The sequence below is a fragment of the Sorex fumeus genome, unplaced genomic scaffold, assembly GCF_029834395.1.
Source record: "Sorex fumeus unplaced genomic scaffold, SorFum_2.1 ptg000010l, whole genome shotgun sequence".
Taxonomy (NCBI): Eukaryota; Metazoa; Chordata; class Mammalia; order Eulipotyphla; family Soricidae; genus Sorex; species Sorex fumeus.
Window position 1 is genome coordinate 18,635,254 of NW_026606067.1, and position 17,069 is coordinate 18,652,322.

Below are 17,069 nucleotides of genomic sequence, written 5' to 3' on the forward strand. Positions count from 1 at the left end.
TTCCTACATTCACCAGTGGCTCCTATCCTCACAAATATTTCTGGCTTTCCCTAGAAAAGTAAATATCCATAGACTGTTTCATCCTGCTAACTCCACTCTGCATGTGCCCCAGGCCCCACCCACCCTGCCTTCCTCCTTTGGAATCTTGCTCTGCAGCCGGTGTGGGCCAGACTCGCTTCCCAACTCAGCCTGTGTTTTCTTGCCAATAAAGCCCTTCTTGTCTACCCAGCTGGTCCCGTGACTCTCGTATGACAGCGGTGACACTGATGTCAGGGTCAGAGGAGTCAGGCTGAAATTATTCCAGGGAATGGCGGATACTTCCCTTCTGCTGAGCCTGATCTCCCATCCTCCTAACCACAGTGTCACTGTGATGAGGTGACAGTCTGCATGCCTGGGTCTGCGTCATCCTGAGAGAGCTCTAAGGACCACAAGTCACCTTTACCTGCTCATTACCTCCATCTGCGACTGCTCTTCTAAATAAGAGGTCTAAGATCACTTCGAATCATTATTTATTGGCATAACATTATGAAGGCTTTAGTTGCATACTCCCATAAAACATCACTGTATCTGCTATATTAAGTTCACCATGATATCTCTGGTTCTAGAAGAATGGTTTTGGATGTCTTTTTGTCTGCAAGTTTCAGTGAAGATAAATCAAACCTGCCCCATTTGGTGGGCCACTTTTATAGAGAAGGATGGTAATTGATAAATGGGACAGTGGTCATATCCAAGATGTACCCAGGCACCATGTCCTCTCTGACCCAGGTCCTGCCCTCTGTGTGCTGATGGCCACGAATACTATCCCTCTGTGATCAGGCTGTGGGGTGAGGAGGGACACAAGGCCCAGTTCTTGTCGCCCTCCTAGGCTGCCACTGGCTTCACTGTGAGTGGAAAGATCTTTCTTCCCTAATTCCCTCTGCTCCAAGCAGACCCAGAAATGACTCTGATTCCCAGGAGCTGGTTCCCAAGTGGACACCAGGTGCTTCTTCTGACCTCATTGGGCAGGAAGCAACCCAGGGGGGAAGAGCAGAGAGACTGTCCATGTGGTGGGGGCTCCAGATCATGCATTTTTGCTATTTCAGTGCAAGTGCCGACAATGGGCTCCTACTGCCCTGCATCCATTTCCAAAATACTCCTCTAAAACAAACGCAGCATCAGCTTCCCTGCCCCTCCTGAAGTTCCCCCTATCAAAAGACCTGATGGGCCTAGATAACAGGCCATTCACATGACCCTCCATTTCTCTCTCCGTTTTCTCTTTCTAATTCCTATTCTTACATTCAAAAATCACAATATATCAGAATGTCCTGACCCCTCGCCAGGCTGTCTTCACGAAGGCCTCTCAAGGGGGACAGGTTGAGTTTCCCTTCTTGCCCCAAGCAGAACCCTGGTTGCCGAAAACCTCCAGAACCCAACTGCCACAATGCTCAAGGCCACTCTCCACATGCTCTGATGAGCCGCACCCAAGAGGGAACCAGCAGAAAAACCCAGGTATGCGGGGACCTGTGGATGATATCTCCAAGCCCGCTGGGACTGTGACTGGACCTCCTCCCCCCAGCTCCCCAGTTTTCCAGTAGCTTGGCAGTCACACCCACAAACTGCCCCTGGCACCATGTAATCTCATCAATGGCGAAGACCCAGAGACTATCAACCAAAGCTCCCAGAAGAGAGCGATGCAGAATGTCCTGGAGCACGCCACTGCATTTGCAGCCGCTCGACCTCTTATACTCTAGCCCACTTACGGATCAAAAGCAGCACACATTTGTTTTGTTTTAACATGTTTGCTTGTAATCTCTTATATATGGGCTTAAATGACTCCAGAATGAAATACAGCAACCTTCACATGTCTCCCTCTTATTGTGGTGGGAAGGTGCTAGGTGGTGGGATTGGTGTTTCAATATTATCTATCTGTAATGAACTACTGTGAACTACTATATGAAAACAAAATATAAAAAATTGCAAAAAAATCATAATAAACCCTCCAAATCCTAAACAACCCACCTATGACCCAATCAAGGCACCATCAAGTCTGTTCTCTCTTTGCCTCTCTTTCTCTCTCTCTCTCTCTCTCTCTCTCTCTCTCTCTCTCTCTCCTCCTCCTCTCTCTTTTTTCCCTCTCTCGACTTTCTCACAAACCCTTTCTTCCCAGGCCCATGAGTAATAAATGTTTTCTTTATTATAGCTGGGTATAATAAAGAAAAGTAAGGAGACAAGTAAGGAGAGGCTGCTAAAATCTCAGGGCTGGGATGAATGGAGACGTTACTGGTGCCCACTCAAGTAAATAGATGAACAATGGGATGACAGTGATGCAGTGATTATAGCTGGGGACAGCTGTAGAAGCATGTCCCCAAATCCGAAGAACTCCAGCCACAGCTTTGTCTTGGGCTGGGGATAGGTCCAGGAGGAGCTACCCACAAGTAACAGGGCCTAGGTGAGCACCCCCAGGGGTTCTAACTCACAGACAGCATCACTCTCCTTGGCGTTGAACTGCACACTGTGCCTGCAGAGCAGGTGGGAGGGAAGGGTGGCATCTGCTGTGGGCACACAGCCACATGCTCCTGAGGACCAGCCAGGTCCAGGCCACAGAGCAGGCTTGCTGAAGCAGAGACTCTGCCTTCTGGGCACCACACTCCAGCACTGGGGCTCTGGGCGGGTACCAGGGCAGCTGAGGAGAGCTCTTCTGCCTGAATTGGGCCTTGGGTGGGTGGAAGCCACTTTCCTGCGCCAGCCCTCCCCTATGGAGAAGGCTGATTTCACAGCTGCCATGGACAGTTGCAAGGCCACAGAACCAGAATGTCTCTGTTCCAGGCTGAGCATCCTTCAGCAAGAGCTCTAGGGGCAGGGGCCAAAGCCAGCGCCTGTGCCCAGCAGCCCTGCTTACTGAGTCATGGATTCTGGGCCTTGGGGTGCCTGGGAGAGAGGAACCCTCCTGGCCGGCAGTGAAAGCACTGTCCTGAGTCCTGCCTCTCAGGAATGACTCTAGACTGCGGAAACACCAGAGAAATATCAAAAGCTGCTGCTGGTTCTTGGTCTCTGTGGCCCTGTGATTTGCCAGCACAGAGAGAGGGGCATACAACCCACTCACCCCCACCCGGCGATGGTTCTTGAGGCTCTCCAGACCCCACTATCTGCAGCTGCAACCCCACTAGAGAAATGCAGGCAGAGAAAGGAGGGCTTTTCCAGAGCAGACCTCACTTCCAAACTTGTAGTCTTTGATAATATTTTCCTAACTGAAGAGCCAAAGAAAACAGATGTTTGGGTGCAGGGGCTGCTCCCAGGGATAGATGCCCTTTGGGAAAACCATGAATTAAAGACACTTGTTGAGGCTGGAGAGATAATACAGGCAATATGTAAGGTGCTTGTTTTGCACACGGCTGACCAGGGTTTGATTCCAGGCACCATGTAGGGTCCTCCTATTCCTGAACACACAGCTGGAAGTAAGCTCGGAGCACCGACAAGTGAAGTCCCCAAAATAAAAATAAATAAAAACCTTTATCTGTGGTGGAAGAGGGCCATTGTGGGCACTATTGTAGCCATATTAAGCCATAATAAAAATTTTAATTAAAAATGTATCAGGGAAATGCTGTAAAGCTTAACCAGTATGTTAAACATAGTGTTTCCATAATTATAGAAGATCTTATTAAGTGATACTGTTGTGGGATATAGCCTTATGAATGGGAGGGTTTAATTCTTATAAGACAATTTATCAGATGCTATTATCACACTGTGCGTAGATTAAGCTTCATTTAGAGTTTAAATGAACCCGACCAGGACTCCGGCAGCCGAAGACCTCAAGGACCAGCCACCACCATGCTGAGACCACTCTCCGCACACATGAAGGTACTGGCAGAGGGACAAAGCCACGCGGGTTCCAGGGCCGAGATCTCCAAACCTACTCGAATTGGGGCTGAGCATCCTCCACCCAGATCCTCCAAATTCCAGTAGGCGGGGGTCACACCCACCAACTGGCCCCCTGGTTCCGGGTAATCCCATCAACGGCCAAGACTCAGAGACTATAAAACCCAGCTTCCGGAACAGAGCTCGCGACCACGTGACATCTTATTATGACATCTTATTATCTCATTCCTACTTTGGACAAACTGGCAGGCTACCGAATGTAGCCTGCCCACAGGGCAGAGTCTGGCAAACTCCCCGTGGCATACCAAATATGCCAAATACTAGTAACAATGATGGGTCTCATTCTCCTAAAGAGCCTTGAATATAATCTCAGGGCTAGGACGAAAGAGACGTTACTGGGGCCTGCTCGAGGCAATCGACGAATAACAGGATGGTCGTGATTCGTGAGAGTTTAATACCTCAAGTCTAAAGACCCCATATGCTCTTGTTTTTGCTTTCTCCCTTAAAATATAGAGTTTGTTGCATACAGAGAAACAAACCAGCAAGTTTCTGTAGAAACAGCTAATACCATCAATTCAATGGTTCCTTCCCAAAAGTTCTATGGCAATCTTCACACACACATAAACACACACTAGAGTTCATGGTAGGTGAAATTCTATAGCAATGAAAATGTCAAAAATCCCACTATGGAGGAATATCAGAGGTTAGAATCCTGGTTTCCACTCTCAGTATCACCACCCAAATAGTCACTTTGACCAAGTGATCTACTGATGTAGCCTCAGCTTCTCCCCGGTAATTAAAGGAAGTTCCTGGCCAATTGTTGGCTTTTTCCTCCCCCTTTTGAGGCACTAATCATTTTACTAAGAAAAAGATATTAAGAACAATTAAACTTGTCAACAGCCCCCACAGTTCAAGAACTATCTTTTTTGAAGAACCCAAAGGATTGAACATAAAATTTTAGGTGGTAACTGTATGAACAGAATCCACCCACGTCTGAAAAAGGAGGGGTGGAATCTTTGTTCTGGCTTCCAGCTGTTCCACTTGTCAGGATTTCCTTGGAAATCCTTTTGCCAGTTCATCAAATCTGATCTGGGAGAGACATTCACTTCCCCAGGGTCTCGGGTGATACATTGGATAGGAAAGCTATATAGAAACAAGGAGAGAGAAGTATTATATCTTAGCTCATTTATTGCCAAAAGCTTTATGAGGCAGGAGAAGAGGCGGATGGAGAAACTTTGGAAGAGTAACCATTTTTATGAAGTGAAAGGATATCATTTTCCTAATTTAATACTAGGAAGCTGAATTATCTTTAATAAAATGGTTATCTTAAACTTGGAGTGGGTGTTATTTCTTCTGTGTTCTTCCCTTATTGTACAAGAACATGACAAAGAAGGGCCATCTTAAAATGTACTTTTCATCCTACCTCATTTATTTCCACCTCCTTATGTGCTAGAACCAGGAAGTAAACTTCAAATACACATATTCTCTATTATCTCCCATATGTATTTCCTATGCCAATAATAATAACAACAAAATTCTAGAGTTATTCCTGAATACAAAGTCAGGAACAGTCCCTGAACACCTCCAGGTACGACCTGATCCCCCCGACCCTGGACAAAACAGTTCTATAATCTTTCATTTTAAACTATGAAAAATTGAGCTCTTACATTGTCCTTACTTTCAAGGTGGTGATAGCCTGGCCTTTTGGGCATTAAACATACCAGTCATTTTAGCAGCAAAGACAAATGATTTAGAATAAAGATTCAATTTGGTTGGGAGGGGTGAGGGTATATATTGGGGTTCTTGGTGGTGAAAAATGAGTACTGGTGAAGGGAAAGGTATTTGATCATTGTATGATGAGACTTAAACCTGAGAGCTTTGTAACTTTTCCCACAGTGATTCAATAATAAATATAAGAAGAAAAAAAAAGGATTCAATTCGGGTGTGTCTCATTTTATACTCTGCAGCCTGTCAATAGGCAACTGTTGCTTTTGTTGCCTGTGCTTTTAGAAAAACAATAATAAGCAAAGTCCATGAAATCCTTAGCAAAGTAATTGTTACAAAGATTTTTTCCTTTTAGTTTTCTTCTAGGAGATTCTCAGTAGGTCCTATGTTTAAGTCTTGCTACATTTTAAATTGCTTTTGGTGTGTGGTATGAGAAGGGTCTAATTCATTCTTTTGCATATGGATATCATTTCCCAGCAATTGTGTATATTGTTTGTTTGGGGGCCATACTTAGCAGTGCTCAGAGGTTCCTCAGCTCTTGCATAGAAGATTGCCCACGATAGCGCCAGGGATGGCACCTGGGCCTTCTGCAGGCCAAGCATTGCTCCAGCTAACACTCCAGTTCCGAAAGCAGTTTCCATTTCTCAGTAATATCCCCATTCTATTTTATTCATAGCACAGCGGGTAGGGCGTTCGCCTTACACGCGGCCAACATGGCTGACCCGAGTTCGATTCCTCCACCCCTCTCGGAGAGCCCAGCAAGCTACCGAGAGTATTTGCTATGCCAGACACAGTAACAACAAAGTCTCCAATGGAGACGTTACTGGGCCCGCTCGAGCAAATCGACGATCAACGGGAGGGCCTTTTATATATTTTATTCATCATGTATACTTTCCTCTAGGCCCTAGAGAATGTAAATAACCACTGTTTTACTGTCTTTTGGGGGCAAGGTGATTTGGAGGCCACACCTGGCAATTCTCAGGACTACTCCTGGCTCTGTGCTCAAAGATCACTCCTGGTGGGTTCAGGGGACCATCTAGGGTGCTGGAAACTGAATCTGAGTCGACCACATGCAAGGCAAGAGCTCCACCAGGAGTAATCAGAGTCAGAAGTCAGAAGTAAACCAGGAGCACCACTGAGTGTGGCAAAAAAAAAAAAGAAAAAAGTCATATTGATTGAATTTCTCTCTTATGAACTTGAAATTTTCACTGTATATATTAATTCGATCTAACACCTTTGAAAAGAAAATTGTTACGGTGTTTTAATTCTGTCCCCTCCTCCCCTTCCCTCAATATTGATCAAGACCCACCATAAAAAGTGAAGCAGTTTAATAGTGTGTGACACAGTGTAAATCCTAATGAGACTGGATTTACATTGTGAATCCTAGTAAGATTGATTCTTCAGTATCAAGTCTTATGTAGGTCAAAGAATGTCTTACCTCTGAATGAACCTAGTACAGGCTTGCATTTCTGTCTTGACTGGCATGATGGTGTAAACTTGAGCTTTATAAAAGGTTTGTAGTTTATTAGTGGAGAGAAAAGTCTGCACAAAGACTAGATGAGGCATAGAGGTGAGTATTTTCTGTTATCAGTCTAACACTTAGCTAACAGAAACAAATTGTTGGACCCAGGGAGTTCCCATAGATCATGAAAAACAATGCTTCGGACGAAAGGAGAAGTATTCATATAGGCTCCAGTATATGTTGTGAGTAGACACTGCAGTCTAGAGCTCAGAGTCTGGGACCTTCTGACCAGGAAAGAATTCCGCAGGACTCTCACCTTTCTCTGAGTTTTCCTTGGTCTTGGGAATCTAGCATTTAATGGTCTTTCAACACAGGAAAATGGTCTTTGAATTCAAATTAATTAGTATTAGATTAAAGGGTCAGTCTCATAAGTTGTGTAGCCTCCAGGAAGTGGCCTGCTTTGAGTGTCTCCAGGTAATATGGTGGCCCCCTTTGAGGAGTTATCTGTCACCATCCTGCCAAACTACTGGCATAGGAGCTAACACCAGAGAAAGCCTACTGCCCTAGACCACAAAAGAGAGTTTGCTAAAGACTCCCCTCTGAAGAGGGAGTGGAGAGTGGGTGTGCCTGTAGGAGGCAATTGACTAGAGAAGCTTCCAGACCACATTGTTCTAGTATTTTCACTGTGCCTTCCCTCTTTAGAGCACGGGGCTGTGTTCTCTTTCCTTTCAAATCTTCCTTCTCAAGTCCTCACTCTATCTCCCACTCCCCACTTACACGTCCTGGTTAAAGCCTGCTCTTTCTTCAGACCTCACCCATAAACATCTCCTCCCCAGAAGCCTTTACCAGACCTAGGTTAGGTTCAACCGCCCCTGCCACTGTCACAGTTGTCCCTGAAAAGACTGAACGTCCCCAACCGTACTCAGCTTCTCCAGTGAAATGACTTGTTTCACATCTGTTGTCCCTGGTAGAGACAAACTCCTTGAGGGCAAGGATCATGACAGATATCTATTGGTCTTCACTGTGACCCAGTCCAGAGCTCTAAAGCTCAAGAAATATTATTGAACAATGAAATATGATGCAATTATAATAAATCTTGAGACTGACTATGATGTGAAAGTAGAGGATCATATTAAGTAAAACAAGTCAGAGAGAGAGATGGATAAACACTGGGTGGTCTCACTCATATGTGGTATAGATGGAATGGGCAGTACTGAACCATCTTAGGCACTTTGGTGGTCGTGAAAGTACAGTAGCTCTACACATCAAAACCATAAACAACAACATTAGTACAACCATGATACCTGAACTACAATAATTTTTCTTTGAGAAAGAAATACCGTTGGTTTGTGTTGCTCATTCTAGTGGTGGTATACTGGAGTGTGATGGTGTTTCAAAAGAGCATGGAGAATAGGGAGGACTGTGTGAGAACTTAAGATAGGATCCCACAGAAGGTTGCATTTAAAATTTTATTTTTTTAAAGCAATATGCTTTTTTTTAATTACATTACATCTTTTTTGGTTTGTTTTGAAAATTCCCCAGATAGGAGCAGTTCAGTGCTAAAGTAGAAACAGAAGGGGTTCAGGACTAGCCTGCTGAAGACTCTGCGGGGCCAGTTGCTTCTGCAACCTTGGCTAAATTGGAGACCTAATAGAGGAGTGATGGCCCAAGGCAATGGAACTGGTACCAAAAGTTAGAAATGAAATTTACTTGGATCCTGGCCATTGTGCAGTTTGGTCAATGAGTCCTGCCCAGTGTCCTGGGGGTGTGGCACAAGTGCCCTCTCTGGAGAAAATCGAGAAGTGGACACCACAGTGTTGGCATGCTAACACTTCTCTTTTTGTATTAAGGGAGTAAAAGAGTGAGAAAACCAAACACAGGAATAAACCTCTTGATTTTGAAGAACTTCTTAACAATGGGAGAGGCTCCAAAGGGGAAAGAAGTAGAGACTTTTGGTTTGGAATGTGAACAATTTATCACAATGGTTTTAAAATTATAGTTGATATAATAAATGACATGTACAGATATAGATGGGCTGGAGTGATAGCACAGCGGGTAGGGCATTTGCCTTGCATGTGACGACAGGGCTGATCCATGTTCGATTCCTCTGCCCCTCTCGAAGAGCCTGGCAAGCTACAGAGAGTATCTTGGCAAAGCTTGGCAAGCTCTCTGTGATGTATTCAATATGCCAAACACAGTAACAACAAGTCTCACAATGGAGACATAACTGGGTCCACTCGAGCAAATCAATGAACAACAGGAGGACAGTGCTACAGTGCTACAGATAGAGATAAAGAGATGAAGATAGGTAGAAGACAAATTTATAGATTGAATCAATTGATTGATAGAGATTGCCTTAACAGTTTCTATAGGTTTAATGTAAAGAGGAAGAAATGAATGGCATTCATTGGCAATTTTAGGTAAAAGTTGTATATGTATGGGGTTGAATGTTTTCTTTTTGTGGAGTTGAACCAGTACTTTGTATATCCTTGAAATTAACCCTTTATCAGATGTGTAGTTGGTGAATATCCTTTCCCATTCTGTAAACTGTCTTTGTATTTTTGTCACTGTTTCTTTTGAGGTGCAGAAGCTTCTTAGTTTAAGATAGTCCCATTTGTCTTTCTCTGTTTTCACTTGCTTGGCCAGCGGTGTGACATCTTTGAAGACACTATTAGCTTCTATGTCATGAAGGGTTTTGCCAACATTTTCCTCAATGTATCTTATAGATTCCAGTCTGATGTTGAGGTCTTTAATCCACTTAGATCTTACTTTTGTACATGGAGTTAGGCAGAGATCTGAGCCCATTTTTTTGCATGTAGCCGTCCAGTTTTGCCAGCATAATTTGTTAAAGAGGCTTTCCCTGCTCCACTTCACTTTTCTTGCCCCCTTATTGAAGATTAGATGTTCATATGCTTGGGGGGGCGGGGAACGTCAGTATATTCAACCCTGTTCCATTGGTCTACAGCTCTGCCTTTGTTCCAGTACCATGCTGTTTTAATTATTACTGCCTTGTAGTAGAGTTTGAAGTTAGGGAGGTTGATTCCTCCCATTTTCTTTTTCCCAAGAATTGCTTTAGCTATTCGTGGGGGCTTATTGTTCCATATAAATTTCAGGAGTGTTTGCTCCAATTCTTTGAAGAATGTCATGGGTATCCTAATAGGAATTGCATTGGAACTTATACAGTGCTTTGGGAAGTATTGCCATTTTGACAATGTTAATTCTCCCGATCCATGAACAGGGGATATTTTTCCATTTCCTCATATCCTCTTTTATTTCCTGAAGTAGTGTTTTGTAGTTTTCTTTGTACAGGTTCTTTACTTCCTTAGTTAAGGTGATTCCTAGGTACTTGATTTCCTGGGGCACAATTGTGAATGGGATTGTTTTCTAGATGAAATGAATAGAAACTTTGACAAAGAAGAAATCCGAATGGCTAAAAGACACATGAGAAAATGTTCCACATCATTAATCATCAGGGAGATGCAGATCAAAACCACAATGAGATATCACTTCACACCACAGAGACTGGCTTATATCCACAAGAACAAAAGCAACCGGTGCTGGCGAGGATGTGGTGAGAAAGGGACACTCTACTGTTAGTGGGAATGCTGACTGGTTCAGCTCTTTTGGAAAACAGTATGGATGATTCTCAAAAAACTAGAAATTGAGCTCCCATTTGACCCAGCAATATATCCCAGAGAGGCAAAAAAGTATAGCCGAAGTGACATCTGCAATTGTCTGTTTATTGCAGCACTCTTTACAATAGCCAGAATGTGGAAAAAACCTGAGTGCCTGAGAACAGATGACTGGTTAAAGAAACTTTGGTACATTTACACAATGGAGTACTATGTAGCTGTTAGAAAAGATGAAGTCATGAAATTTACATACAAGTTGTACTACATGGAAAGTATCATGTTAAGCAAAATGACTCAGAAAGAAAGGGATAGACATAGAAAGATTGCATTCATCTGGGGAACATAAAGTGACAGGGTAGGAAACTAACACCCAAGAATGGCAGAGATTAGTACCAGGAATTTTACTCAATGACCCGGAAGACAACCACACGTTAGGGGAAAAGGGAGCTCAGAAAGAGAAGGGAACACCAAATAAAGGGTGTTGGGAAGATCCGCCCAGGATGGGAGAAGCATGCTGAAAGTAGACTATCGACCAAACATGATTGCCACTCAATGCCTCTTTTGCAGACCACAGCACTCAAAAGGAGAGAGAGGGAAATGCCCTGCCACAGAGGCAGGGTGGGATGGGGGCTGGGGGGTGGGAGGGATGCTGGGATCCGTGGTGGTGGGAGGTGCGCACTGGTGGAGAGATGGGTGTTTGATCATTGTATAATTGAAACCCAAGCACAAAAATGTGTAAGTCTGCAACTGTACCTCATGATGTCTCACTATTAAAAAAAATTAATTAATAAAAAAATAAATAAATAAAAGTAAAGAATATTTAAAAGAAAAAAATTTTTAAAAAGTTGTATATGTAGGTATTTTTTAGTATTCAGCAGTTTTCCAATAGATTTAAAATTTTACAACTAAAATGCATGGTTGATCATAGGTATAACTTTATGGTTTTTGACTGGGTATTTGGAGAAGCCTTTCCCCCCTCTCCGATATTCTGACTCACTCCCCACCTAGAATGTAAAATAATTCTCTACTGGAAGGATCTAACCAAGCCTCACCTCTTACTGCTGCATTTGGAAGACCTCTAACTAGTCCAACTGGCCAGCGTCACTTACCAGAGCAGATTAGACCCACCACCAATGACCCCAATTTCCCTCCGACTATCTCTCCCCAACCCCCAGTCTGCCTCTATGGCAGGCACTTTTCTTCTCTCTCTCTCTCTCCCTCTCTCTCTCTCTCTCTCTCTCTCTCTCTCTCTCTCTCTCTGCCTGTCTGTGTGTCTCTGTCTCTCTGTTGTCTGTGTCTGTGTGTCTGTGTGTCTGTGTGTGTCTGTCCCCCTGTCTCTCTCTCAATTATAAATGTATCTGACTCCCAAGGGGGAGAAGGTTTAGACTCTGAAATATTCCAACTCCCTTCCTCTTCCTTTCTTGTGATGTGATTACATCAAAGCTGGCCCTTTGCTCTGGTTTGGTTCTGCACATTTTGCTTTCGGTCTCCTGAAAGAACTGTGAGCCAGTGTCTGCTGAGCAAAGTTGCTAGGGCAGCCTTCCCAGAAGCTCACACCTCCCTGTGATATCAGAGTCATGTGACCAGCCACCAGGCCTCTGAAACATTACATCAGCCAGGATTGTGACTCCTCTCCAGGAGCTGGCTGTCACTGTGGTGGTGGTGCTTCTGCCACGGAATAGCAACAGGCCACCACTCAGGCAGAGGCAGCGGTAGACAGACTCAGTGTGTGGGCCAAGTAGACATAGATTAACCCACCAGTCAATTTGGTCCTATCTGAATGCATTGACTTTTGAGACAAGCCACATTACACAAAGCACCAAACAGAAGCTCAGGGATAAAAGGAAGTGGCTTTTTCCTGGCCAGATGAGGTAGTATGTGGCTCATGTTTTGTTGAGTCAGGTTTGGGTGATGTGGGTAAACATGGGAGTGAGTCATCCCTGTCCATTGGCTGAAGGAAATGCACTCTGAAAATCAATATCTGCTCACAAATGAGCAGAAATGGACTAAGAGGACTTTAAAGGGATTGGAAGAGACAAGTCTGCTTTAAAGACTCCTGCCATCCATCCTCACCTCACAAGAAAGACACAGGTCTTGTCCCCTCTTCTGGGCAGGGGAGTGAGAAGAGGAATAGGCTATTCCATCTACAAAGACCAGTCTATCTAGAGCAGTAGAGCTAACAAACTCAACTCTTTCCAAGTTCCAGGTGTTGTGTCAAGCAATATCATGATCTTACCAATAGCAAGAACTGGTAAGAAGCTCACTTTAAGAGGTCTTCACCCTCTCTTTGCCAGGGTTTCCATCAGTGTGCCATGGGTCATTCCCCACCAATAATGTTGAGCATCATTGAATCAGTTCTCTTGAGCAATGTGAATACAGATAAATTTGAATTAACTCAAGCTTGGGAACAAGCTCAAGGGAAGATAGCCTTGATCATGAGAACGTTAACCAAGGTCACCATGTTGGGTGATATTATTGATGTCATTATATCAATAATGGCAGACGGGGAAAGGCTTTTGGAAATGAATCTTCACAAATCACAAATCACAAATCATCCTGTTATTCGTTGATTGCCTCGAGCAGGCCCCAGTAACGTCTCCTTCATCCTAGCCCTGAGATTATATTCAAGGCTCTTTAGGAGAATGAGACCCATCATTGTTACTGGTATTTGGCACATTGGGTACGCCACGGGGAGTTTGCCAGACTCTGCCCTGTGGGCAGGCTACATTCGGTAGCCTGCCAGTTTGTCCAAAGTAGGAATGAATCTTAGGTCAACAAAATTTCTGGGAAGGAAAGTTCTAAGGTTGATCCACCTCATGGATATGGAAAACAAGACCTGATAAGACCTTCAGCTGACCCTGAGGAAATTGGACCTCTCCCCAGTAAGGAAATTCCTCGAATACCCTTGGGGGCCTCCCTTAATCCAATTAATTTTAGTGATTCTGCCCAGAGAAGACTCCAGAACATTCCAGACCAAGACAACCCAAGAAGAACCTATAATATCCAGTCCAAAAGCCCATTCAAGGCTCTGTCTGCCCTTGGAGAACCCCTGTTTGGTCTTGAGCGCATCTCTTCTCTCTCTCTCTCTCTCTCTCTCTCTCTCTCTCTCTCTCTCTCTCTCTCTCTCTCTCTCTCTCTCCAACTCCTCCATAGTTTAAAATACCCTCCAAATAAAATCTGTTTTACTTCGCTGCTTGTCTACTTCTGAAATTCTTTTCCACAAGGTGAGACAAGAACCCAAAAAAACCTGGGTAAAGCCTGGGACTGATTTCTCCTTTCCTGCAAAGAGCACACCCTTGCTCTAACCTGAGTCCGTGGCTCTCCGAGAAATTGGGTGATGGGGTTAAACTCCCATGCCTGGCAGACCAAGAGGACTTCCAGTGTGGCTTAATGGCCACCTGGTGGGGCTGGCAGGACTCAAGCCCATGCCTAGTAGGGGCTCATTGTAGACTTTATCAGTCCTAATTTTCCCAGCGGGGCAGAGTCAGAGTGGGAGAAAATGACTGTCTTTCTCTCCTCTCGACTCACCTGAGCCACCCGTGGGTCCACCAACATCAATATGATTCATATCACTGGGAATTTCCATCTTAAGGGCCTCTCCACATGTGTCTTTTGAGCAATAAGATGCAGGCTCACTGCCAGACACAGCCTCCGGTTACACTCGCCTCATTGTGGATCCCAGGTTCATATTTCTAAGTTCTCCCGCCAGGCTTACTCCTTTTCTTTCCCCATCTCACCCCCATTTGTACTTCAGCTTTGTTTTAAAAGTCAGCTCCAGGTCCAGGAGGTATTTTTTCCCCTACATACTCAACACTGTTGGTCCTTCTCCTTGCCAGCCCCTTGGAACACTGCCTGGGCTCAGACCTAGTCGCCTAGCAACCCTCAGCTCTTCTCAGTTTGGGAGCTGGAGGTGTCAAAGGAGCTGGATGGCAGAGGTGAGAGAATGAGGAAAGCGTGCTCTGCTCCCAAACCCTGAAGTAAAGGAAGGCTGCTTCACAGTCATCAGTATCTCGGAAGAAGGAAGTGACTTTCCCTAGGTTCTCCAGGAGACTAGGCCATTGAGGTAGCAAAGAATTTGCTAGGGAGAGAGGGACTGTACCTGCGTGCCAGAAGCAGAAGCTTCTATTTGATGGGTACTTCCGGGTTTGTTACCCACCTACCCTAAGATCTAATGAAGAGTAAAGTATATGTGACTCTTGTATGTTTGAGAACACAGACTGACCTGTAGAGAAGATACTTTGAGAATAAGATCATTGTAGGGCCAGACAGCAGCAGTCAAGTATCACATTTTTACATGGGACGTTGGGTAATAATGAGTAACTCAAGACCTAAGAAAATGAATAACACACAGGGGTCTTGCAATAAGAAAAAGACGCCACGAGTCTAGAATGCAGCCTCCCAAGAAGGTTCCATTCAGCCCAGATTCTGTGTAGAGTCACATTGAGCCACACCACAGTCAAGGTCGTGGGTTCAAAAGAGCTGGGTGGTTTTAGGGCTGAGATACATAGATAGAGAAGAAGCAACTGAACCACATGACCGGTACTCTCAACTCACCATTACATTGCTCTTCGTGGCTGAGGCAACTGAGATGAATGGGAGGGAAACCTAAAGATAGAAAACCTCAATCACTACTCACCCAGGATTCTGCTACAGAAAGAGACTAAGCCTGACTCTCATGGGCCCAGTGTTGTATTTTGTGATCTCTCAGAACCATTCCTGTGCCCAGGAGAACAGGAAACTGTGATGAGCAGAACTGTATCTCTGGCCCTCTACTCTGGGAGTGGTGGCTGGAGAGGCTGGTAGCTGAAGAATATGGAGTAATAGGAAAGCCTGACTGGATGTCCCAAAGACAATTGATAGTACATTCTCTACATCTTACTTTCTGTAAATGCTGGAACCCAGCTCAACTGCCAATTATCTCATGCTGCTCCTCCCTTTAGCCCTCATGCAGAGAAATGAAGCCTTAATAACTAAACTGGATGAGAACATTGGTGGTCCAAGGAATTTTTGGCGAGTTAATCAGTCTTGTCAAAACTGATCCATAGCAGCAGACCCCACACGAATCCCCAAAGGACTGGAGAGCAGGAAACTGCTGTAAGAGAAAGCCAACTCTCTGGGTTTTGTCAGTGATCAACTCTGGAACCTCAGACAAGTCTCATCTCTCTGTTTAGAAAATATGAGAGTTGGCCCAGGAATCAGGAAGATGCTTCAAGCCCTAATATCCTGCAGCTGCAATCAGGTGTAGCCAAGGGCATGTCACTGTCCCCTCACAGGGCTCATTTAAGGTAGGAAATGAGCTCAGAGTATCCCATTTTCAAATAAAGAGAGGAGCAACTTTCTCCACAGACCCTGGCAGGAAGAGTCACATGGATCAAGCTAAAAGGCAAAGTTCTTAAATAGGACACAACTGCTTTGTCAGTCAAAGTCCTAAAGAGGAACAAGAAGACCTCAGTGCCACAGAAATGCAACCACTTAATCAAGACACCAGGGGTCCAACCAGTTTGAGGTGGTACTAAAAATCCTTGAGAGTAAGAAAAGCAATGTTGGTTGGGCTGGAGAGAGTTTACAGGAGTTGAGACGCTTGCCTTGCATGTAGTCAATGTAATCAACTTTGAGGTCTCTGAGGAGACTAGGATGAGGGCACTATAGTGACTGGAACTACAACCAAAACTATGACTATGATTCCACCATAAGGGAGAGATCGGACTATGGGGAGGAGAGAGAAATAACTGACTACTGACCAGCCTGGGGCCCAGTTCCTTTTTCTCTGTTTCCTCAGTCCTTTATACATCTGTCGCTGTTGTCAGGCCTGGAGGTAGCTCTTGGTCACAGAACGCTCAAGTCCCATGTGTCACCATACTTTTTCTTTAGAAACTCACAGTGAACAACTTTATAAAAATAATTTTTAAAGCAACATTTGCTTTACTGACCACCATAATTTCAGTCATTAGAACTTCTAGATGTTCCGCCTGCAACACAGGAGACAATGAGGCAGCCGGGGCCAGGGACTGGGGCTCAAGGCCCCAAACCAACACCAGCACACACTGTCCCAAGGAGCCCGTGCTCTACACATGGGAGCTTCAGAATGGTCACTGGCAAGGTATGGTTCCCTGAGTGCCTCTCAGAGAGTGACAAAGGAGGTTGTTTGGGGACAGGGTGCGATGACACTGGGACTTTGTTGGGAAAAGGTGCTTCTTATATATACGAAGATGTATAAAGTTGTACCACTGTAATTCTACCGCATTGTAAATTAGTGATAAATCAATTTTAAAATAGGTAAAGAAATACTGCCCCCATTTTCTTTACATAGACATCAGTGCCCAAGAATCTCAGCTCCACAGTTTTTTTTTTCTTTTTTGGGTCACTCCCGACAATGCCCAGGGGTTACTCCTGGC